Consider the following 9,823-nt stretch of genomic DNA (forward strand, 5'->3'; position numbering starts at 1 on the left):
ATTTTTCCCAAGCAAAAAAAAAAAAATTAAAAGCCTTTGAGTTTACAGTGCCCTTGATGTCTTTTATTTTAGCCACTGTTTTGCTGAGAATACAGCAGAATCCCTTCCATGGGCTTCTCTACCATTTTTATATTCATGGTAATTACACCATGTACAAAGGAGTTCCATGTATGTTTACAAAACAAACCCTTACTATACTTTGGTAATTATGAAGTCTGACACTAAATTACTGTTTCATGTGTTTGTGTTTCAATTATTAACTGTGGCGGCATATAACTAAGCTGAAAACATGTCATTTCTATGATAATAAGTGAGCGCAATTAGCGGCGTATCTATTCTTCACACAAAATATATTCATTTGCATCCTGTCTCTTTGTATTATTTAACTGTATTTAGGCCAAGCGATGTCATCCTATGTTACCTTGTTTTTCCTCAATCTAGAGAACTCTGTCTTACTGGATAATTCTTTTATGTTGTCTAAATCAACAGAAGTGGGCGGGGTGACGAGCCCAGTCAAACACTTCACTTACTCTCTTATTTTCTGATTCTCCTCTCTGAGCTCCAACTTAACAAGATGTGTGGGAATTGCTTTCAAACTCATGAGATGTGCGTTTAATATATCTTTGCAAATAAATTATATGGTTTTTAATCACCCAGTCTAGTTTCCTAAGCAGTAAGCAAAGTCTCTTTATTACTTGCAAGCTATTGGCAAAGGGGACTATAGCTCAGTAACGGTCTATGCTACATCCTCTTTATATTAACCAGAATTCTTTGTATGATACACAATGGAAATGCAGCATTTTGTATAATAGTATAAAGTAAAATAGTAGAAAGAAGCATGAACTGGTGTCGGGAACTTAGGGACTGAGAAAAACTCAAAAACAAGATTGCAGCTGAACCAAGAAATGAACTGAGTTCAGCAACACAGAATTCAGCCAGTTTGGTACATCTCTCTTTTCTGAAGGTCTGTCTCATTCCTTTCTTCCTCTGATCTCTGATTTATTCTACTTTAATTTGTCATTCATCCACAGAAACAGGGTGATGTCACCTTATTCTTTTATGGTAGCTCCTTCTGAAATTTTACAGATTGACCATATGGTTTGTGATTCCGAGAATGCACTCCTAGGAATAAGACTTATCAGAAATCCAGGCCGCCCCTCATGCTCATGCACAAATGAACATACGTAAATCAACAGTATATGTGATATCTCTAAAAAATGCCTGCTTAATATTGGTTAGCTTTTCACATTATGTGAAAAATCAAACATGTTATGATGGTGTAGATAAAGACAACAGTTCCAATAACTTTGGTAAAATAACAATAGTCACCATTGCATTCTCAGCCTTGAGCAAGGTACTGTGGGAGAAGCCACAAAGCATAACCAAAATTAAACTGCACAGTTCTGTAAGATGGAAAATGTTATCCTCATACAACAATAATATTATGCCAGCATTATTGTATGAGGAAAGGCAGGCTTAGGAAGGGCAAATGCCATCTTAAACTTGCTCATCCATGAAGAACCAGATACATCCTGGGGATTCTGAGGCTGCAAACACATGCTTCTAACTTCTAAAGTTTACATTGCAGGCTGGTGCGATGGATGTTCTTGCCTTGATGAGCTGAATCAAATCCCCAGAAGCCATGTTAAGGTAGAAAGAGAGGTTCAAGTCTAAAAGTTATCCTCTGACTACCAAACAACCACAGGCATATGTACATGTATGCATGAACATATGTGCACATGCACATGTGAGCATTCACACACACAGAGAATAATAGATACAAATAAAAATAAAAAGTAGAGAATACATACATAATTTATAATCGCATTTGGTTGCCATAGTTTGCCCTATGTCCAGGAATTGTCAGGGTCAATTCCTAAGAACTAAGCATTCAGAAACTTCCGGGTTGTGATGGATTAAGATTAACTGAAAGGTAAAACAATTATGCAAATTACAAAGGAGTTATAAATGCAGCTGCTATTGTCTCAGGTAGGTCTGAGGCACTGGTGGCTTAGTGAGGGTCTCCTTTGGATTTTATCTTTCTTGCCATGTTTCCTTTCTGATGTCAATTTTTCACTTTGTGTATGATTGGTATCAATTTAGAAGCAAGATAATACTGTTGTTTGCTTTACTTTTCCAGACAGTCTCCCTGTGCAGCTGAGCTCCTGTCTCAAGTGTGTATATGAGTGTGTGTCGTAGTACACTATTGTTCACTCATTGCAAAACCCCAGTGTTAGGGTTTCTGGACTCTTCTGATTAATGTAACTTATTTAATATCAAAATCATATTTAACACAAGGTGTTACAAGCACAATTGTCTAATCATAAATAGACAAGCTGTTTCTAAGTACAAAACAAGGCACAATAATCCTCCTGCCTTTCAATATACACATTTCTGTGTATGGGTGCATAATTTAAACAGTAGCATAGAGATTGACCAATAGGTAGCTAGCTAGCTAGCTAGCTAGATAGATAGACAGCTAGAGTAGAATCAGATAGATACTATGTATTTGTTATCCTCCTTATATAAGTCAAAATGCTCTCCAAACAACCTTATTAAAATAAATACTGCTCCATTGTTAGTGCAAGGTGTTTGAACAATAGCTTGCTTTTTAATATTAGTTTCTTGAAAGCTAGTGGGATAACCATTTTGTTGTTCACCAAATATGTCTGGCTGTTTACCTTCTGGCTTGATAGGTAATATTAGTTTTGGTCACAGCACAGTTTGCTGATGAAGGGCCTGTAAACGTCTTTCCCTTTGTGTTAATGATTGGTAATATTTATGGGTAGTCTCTTTAAGTAGCTCGGATGTTGGTCAGTCTTCAAATATCAAAGATGAAGGAGTAAGAGTGATGTACTGGTTGTAGTATGTTAGTAAGTTTTAAGGGTCATATGTGGTAACATCCTAGCCTGTCTTGACAAATACTGTTCATGTGATCAATTACTATAGGTTGCTACTTATACTTCCTCATCAACAGTTTTGCCTAGTCCAGTTGCTTTCCTAGGTCAGCCTATTGATTAGTAAGGGTCTTACAATTTTAAAAGGACTAATACGCCAGGCGGTGGTGGTGCACGCCTTTAATCCTAGCACTTGGGAGGCAGAGGCTGGCGGATTTCTGAGTTCGAGGCCAGCCTGGTCTACAGAGTGAGTTCCAGGACAGCCAGACCTCCACAGAGAAACCCTGTCTCGAAAAACAAAAAACAAAAAACAAAAAAAAAAAAGAAAGGACTAATACTTATATTTCCTAATGTGTCCTTTGTGCAGTAATTTTGTTTATATCTTTTATTATACAGATACTTGTTATTTTATGTAATTAAATTTATCACTATAATATTTTTTATATTTCTGTTTTTATGTGTTAAGAAATGCTTTCTGTCATGATTCCTTAAGGGTATTAGCTAATATTTTCTTTTAATTGTTATAAAATTATGTCTTTCCCATTCAATCTTTGTGTATCTTTGAACTTTGTTCTTTAAAAACTATTCTTTGTATTACAAATATTGCTAATGCTTGGACCTGCATCTTATTTTACCTAAGCTTCCTGCACCTGAAGAGGACTCCTGCATGCTGGCTGTCTCTATAACAGTCTCTTTTCTACCTGGGAGTGTTTTGTGACACAAGTGAATTGCTGGGTCCCGAACTAGTACAAAGTGTGTTGGGTAGCAGTTTCCTCCATGTTGGAGGTAAATTCTCAAGGCATATGATGTAAAGGAAAAATGAAAATGACAGATTGTTTATAATAGCAAATTCTAGAGGAAGAAGACATAGTCAGTCCATCCTGTAGGGAAGCTTCAAAAGACACAAAGTGCACAACTTGAAATAGCGTCAGGAAGTCCCTGAACCTGGCTAGATTCACTAGGTCCCTTCCTTTCTGAGAGTGTATAAGCAGTAAAGACTGATTAAAGTCAAACACAGACCATCCAAGCAGCCTGGAAGAAACAGAGGTCAGCTGTATTTCCAAGAAGAAACAAAAACAAACTGAGCTGTCTAGAAGAGGCTCAGATCAATGTGGCCACCTGGAAAGCACATTCTACAAGCTTCCTTCCTGTAAGCTGTGCATTGAGCTCAGGTTCCCAACTTTAGTAAACCTTCATCCATTGAGTTTGAGTAATTTCTACTCCTGTAAGTAACCCCTAATCTATGTTTCTGTAAATAACTCCAACTTGGTAAACCAATAAGTTTTTTTGGAGTTATTTACAGAAACATAGATTAGGGGTTACTTACAGGAGTAGAAATTAGTCAAACCCAATGTGGTATATGTTCTTTGTTTTCTCATCATTTCCTTATCTGGGGTGACTCTGTGTGTGTGTGTGTGTGTGTGTGTGTGTTGTGTTTCCTCAGGAAAAGTCTCTTACACATAGAGTAATGATGACCTTGGAGAAATCAATGGTTAAGTGTTAGCAATCTTGAGGAGTATAACTCTCAAACCCTGGGACAAATTGCTGAGGTTCTTATTTAACACACCAAAGTGGTCCTGGTCTACAGTTTCTCCCAGCTTGCCTCAATTTCTATCTGTTACAGGGTACTGCTGCTATTACTCAGCCTTCTACTAGGAACTCTCCAGACCAGGGGCTGGGCTGCCCTTCCCCGGAGGCTCTTCCCTGTATAATCCAGCCATTTGTGTTTATCCATCTTTATTTTTTTAAAAACCCTTTTGCTCTCTTGGCTGCTTGCTGCACCTTGTTCTCTCTTCTCCCCTCTCTACTCTTCCTAAACCTTTCTCCACTCCTCATATGGCACAGGGTCATGATCACCCTGGATTTCCCCTGATGTCTCTGCCCCTGGCTATACTGTCCCTTTTATTTACAATAAACTTTTTCCTCTACCCTACCTAGGAGCAGTTTATCCTTCCTTTTTATTTTTATTTCTTCTCATTCAAGGACGATGCCACTTTTTCATTAAATGTCCTGTAAGGACAAGTCTCATTAACAGCTAATGTACTCACTCAGCTTGTTCACAGTCCAGATTAACTTTTCCTCTGCCTTTCTCACTTGAACCTCTAAAGATCCAAACACAGTTCTTGTACCAGTTGGAGAAAAGAATAATCCCGGTGTTGTACAAACAACAAATGTAACAAAACAAAAGTAGACTGGCAAGAGAATTTTCTTTTGTAAAAAGAACTGATTGAAGAAGCAAGAATATGGTGTGTGTGTGTGTGTGTGTGTGTGTGTGTGTGTGTGTAGGGGGGCATAAGGCAGAAAGCTTACTTAATGATATTTAAATGCAAGTGGTGACCATGTTTTGTCTCCATTAGCTGTGGTGAAACCTCCCAGCCTTTCACTACTGGCTAGGCTTTGTTTGTTTGTTTGGGTTTTTTGTTGTTGTTGTTTTTAAATTTTATTTTATTGGATATTTTCTTTATTTACATTTCAAATCTCCTTTCCCAGTTCCACCCTCCCCTAGAAACACCTATCCCACCCCCTCTAACTGCTTCAATGAGGGTGTTCCTCCACCCACCCATGCATTTCCATTTCCCTGCCTTTGAATTACCCTACACTAGAGGATCAAGCCTTCACAGGACCAAGGGCCTCTCCTCCTATTAATGCCTAACAAGGCCATTCCCTGCTACATATGCGACTGGAGCCATGGGTCCCTCCATGTGTACTCCTTGGTTGGGGGTTTAGTCCCTGGGAGCTCTGGGAAGGTCTGGTTGATTGATATTATTGTTCTTCCTATGGGTTTGCAAACCCTTTCAGATCCTTTAGTCCTCAATTGGGGACCCTGTTGAGGACCCTGTGCTTAGCCAAATGGTTAGCTGCGAGCATCCTCTCCGTATTTGTCAGACTGTGGCAGAGCCTCTCAGGAGACAGCTATATCAGACTCCTGTCAGCAAGCAGTTCTTGACATCAACAGTTGTGTCTTGGTTTGGTGACTGTATATGGGATAGATCCCCAGGTGGGGCAGTCTTTGGATCTACTGGCTAGTTTTAAAAGATTAAGTGCAGAAGAAGCAGAGGGATAGGGTATCAAAGTCAACTACTTCCCAGAGTCAAATTCAGTAAATGCATGAGGCCTTTGTGCGAACAAGAGTTTTCTTAGAGGAGTAGATTAAAATATTATAGATTTTACAGGATAGAGGAGAATATCATTACTGCTCTGTTACTGTGATAAAAACCATGACTTGGAGGGATTTTCTTGGATTGAGGTAGGAAAGTGTACTCAAAATGTGGGCAGCTCCTTTTCATGGTCTGGGTCCTGGGCTGTTTAAATACAGAACATGGGCAGAGATCAAGTAAATATCCATGAATTCATTCTTCTCTGCTCTTGTGTGGATGTACATAGCTGTTTCAAGCTCCTACCTTGATTTCCTTTGAATGATAAACTTTAATCGAGAATTGTCAAGTAAATGATTCTATTCTTTTTTAAAGTTGCTTCTCCAGGCCCCCTTTTTCTTCTTTTTCAGGGTGTTCTCACAGCAACAGAAGTGAAAGTGAAACACTAGAAGATTTGAAGAACATACTAGTCTACAAATTCGGCTCTGCTTTCTATCTCTCTGCTATACTCTGCTTATGCATTTACAACACTGACACTGACTGTTTTAACGTTTAGACTGCTATATGCTTTCTTAACTAATAAAGGCCTTATCTTCATTTTCCTAAAGTATATCTAACCTACTTTAATCTTTTGTTCTTTCCAAATGAATATTACTATTGTTTTGCCATGAAAAATCCCAACAGGACTTATACTAGAATTTTATAGTAGATAGCTATATACTTGTATGCCTGTATGTATGTAAATATGTATGCATGTACATATATAATTGAATCTTACTGAGTTTGACAAATGAACATGACAAATTCCTTTGTTGAATGAGAAATTCAGGTAACTTTAAAAAATATTTTTAAATTTTTCATCAAAAATTTGAATATCCCCTACCACATATATTGTTGGTTTAATGAGTTTATTTTATATAATTAGTATACTATCAAAGCACAGTATTAACCTGTATATGTCTCTTGGAAAATGTTAATATAGCTTGGGCACTGTATCAAGCATCATAGTGATTGTTGAGATTATGGCTGAAAGACATTTAATTTCCTTGCATGTAGGAACTGTTGGATGATGTAAAAGCTTTCATAACAGGCATTCATAAATGCTGATAATAGAAGAAACAGTCTAAAGAAGATGAAGGTGACAAGGAAAATGCAAATTCATGAAAAGTCTCTGGTGTGTTCCACACCACCATGAAGAAAAGGAGACAGGCTTGTGACACTCATAAAAAATTTACAAGAATTGAAAAGAAAATTAAATGTGTTCCTAATGTTGTTTAACCAACAAACTAATTGCTGAAGGAAAGAAGATTCTTGAGGTATTGCCAGGAGCCATCAACTAGCAGATGATCTTGAGATGGTTCCACCATGGTCTGTCAAAGTTAATGATGGACTCGCTTCTCTAGGCAAGGAGGAGAAGATTTCATTTTAGGAAATATTCTTGCTATTAATATGTCATTCATATATATATCACTAAGTATTAGCCCACCCAGAACTCTGCAGAACAACAGAAATCTACTGTCTTATAGTGATGCTATATAGACAAATAGATGAATTCTTAATTCTTAATGATGATTCTATAAGAATCCCTGAAATTATATTAGTAATTATTAAGCTGTTTTATTATAAGACTGCTATTAAGTCCTCTCTGATAATCAAAACTATAATGAGAACTCTGCCAGTCTTCAAATATGAGTTACTTCTGAGAGAGCAAGAAGATGTCCACAATTTAGAGCAGATTCTGTTTATAAAACCATAAAGCAAAGGTCTTAAAAAGTGAGCTAAAGATTTGCTATAGGTGCAAGGATAGAAGATAAAATATTGACTGGGTTTATTGTTCCAAACTTCACTGATACCCGAGTCACCAAAAGTATGGTCTTTAACTCTCCATGAATCTGTAGAGCTAGTGACAGATCATGAATGTTTAACCCGGTAATTACTCTTAGTAGATATGTATGTAAACTTTCTTTGTTGTAAACTTCTTATTCAATTTATGATTTGGATTTATGTGTAAACTTGTGGTGAACTTTTTACCATGTGATCATGTATTCTGAAAGATGTAGAAGTACTGAGGACAAAGAGAGAAAACAGAACACAAGAAAAACTTAGAAGTAAGGATATTAGCATTGGGAGTAAGGCATTTGGAGCAAGAGTATTGTTACATCAGAGCAGGAAGAGAGAGCAAGATTAGAAGAATGCAGAGGGAAATAACTTAGAAATTATAAGGCAACTTAAAAGAATTAAGACAGCAATATGCAGAACACAGAAGGAAATAGGAAAAAGAGAAGAAGCTGCAGAGAGACAGAATGAGCACACAGGCTTATCATGGGGTGGAACAGGTCTTTTTTTAATAGTAAGGCAGGCTTAGTTTTACTAAAGAGGTCAAAACTTTCTTCTTACAGATTTGGATTTAATTCATTCAGCAATAAGGGTTTTATTTCTCTATACAATAAAGATTGGAGCTCACTTTTCTTCTAGAATGAATGTGTTCTTTCTGCACTGGCGCTTGGTCTTTTGTTCCATATGAATATATGTAAGTATGGATGTGATGGTGGAAGTGTGTAATTATGAGATAAGTATGTAATTGGGCCCAACTGGTTTGAATAGAGATGCATGAATATGTAGCATGAATCTGTATATGAGTTTATGTGAGTTTATCCATATTTGCCTATGTAAAAGTTTTTCCTTCTGGGAGCATGATTCTTTTCTTGTTCAATAGAAGTTTATTGTTCCAAACCTCTCCCTATCCTGACAAGCTCGAGGCATCTGGACTAGAGGGAAAGGGTTCTAGCAATTAATCCCTTGCTCAGTCTCCTTCTGTTTTATGATGAGATACTAAACACCAGAGTCTGCAGTTTCTGGTCTCAAAAGAGCTCAGGCAGGTCAGCTACAGTAGCAAAGTGACTTAGACTTAAGATAGGTAAATGTTTCATTATTAAACAGCAACCCTAAATATCTCTCAAGACCAAGTCTTACCCCCACCAACTTTTTCCCCTCTACAGCCTTAAGAGGAACCAAGAAAGAACTGTTGGGGCTGGCCCCCAGCAAGGTATCACCCACTTTGGGTGAAATTTTGATTGACAGGGTTCCCTTTGGTTTTGTAAATAAATTCCCCACCCTTTGTCATGCATATGACCAATATAAACTCACTGGTTCACCAAGCTAGACTAGCTAACTAGAATAATTTCTTTGATCTCTAGTTGGCACTGTATCTGAGTGTGGTAGTTTGAATAATGGCCCTCAGGGGCTCATAGATTTGAATGCTTTGACAGAGATTGGGAGAGACAACCTTGTTGGTGGAAGTGTGTCACTGGGGGTTTACTTTGGGGTTTCAAATGCTCAAGCTCAGTGGCTGTCTTTCTGCTGCCTGTGAATCCAGAGGATCCTGACGTAGAACTCTCAGCATCATGTCCACTTGTACACTGCCATGTTTCCTACCATGATGATAATGGACTAAACCTTTGAAACTGTAAGCAAGCCCAAATTAAATTTTTTCCTTATAAGAGTTGCTGTGGTCATGGTGTCTCTTCACAGCAATAGAACACTGACTAAAACACTGGGTGAATAGAAATGTATTTCATCTCCCCAGGAAAAGCCAGTATAGTATGATGAAGTTAGTTTGTTAGGTTTCTTGAGAGAAATTCCAATGTGGCAGAAGAAATAGCAAGTGTTTAAATCCTGAGACAAGAAAATGTTCTATATCCTGGCATTTAATTCCAGAATCTTGCTTATCTACCTTATTTACCAAATTAATTAGCTTCTGATGAATTTATACACAGATAAAACTGTCATCTAAAAACGTTCAAAGATTATTTTTTCATCAATCTTTATTTT

The sequence above is a fragment of the Grammomys surdaster genome, unplaced genomic scaffold, assembly GCF_004785775.1.
Source record: "Grammomys surdaster isolate TR1022 unplaced genomic scaffold, NIH_TR_1.0 63, whole genome shotgun sequence".
NCBI classification, from domain to species: Eukaryota; Metazoa; Chordata; class Mammalia; order Rodentia; family Muridae; genus Grammomys; species Grammomys surdaster.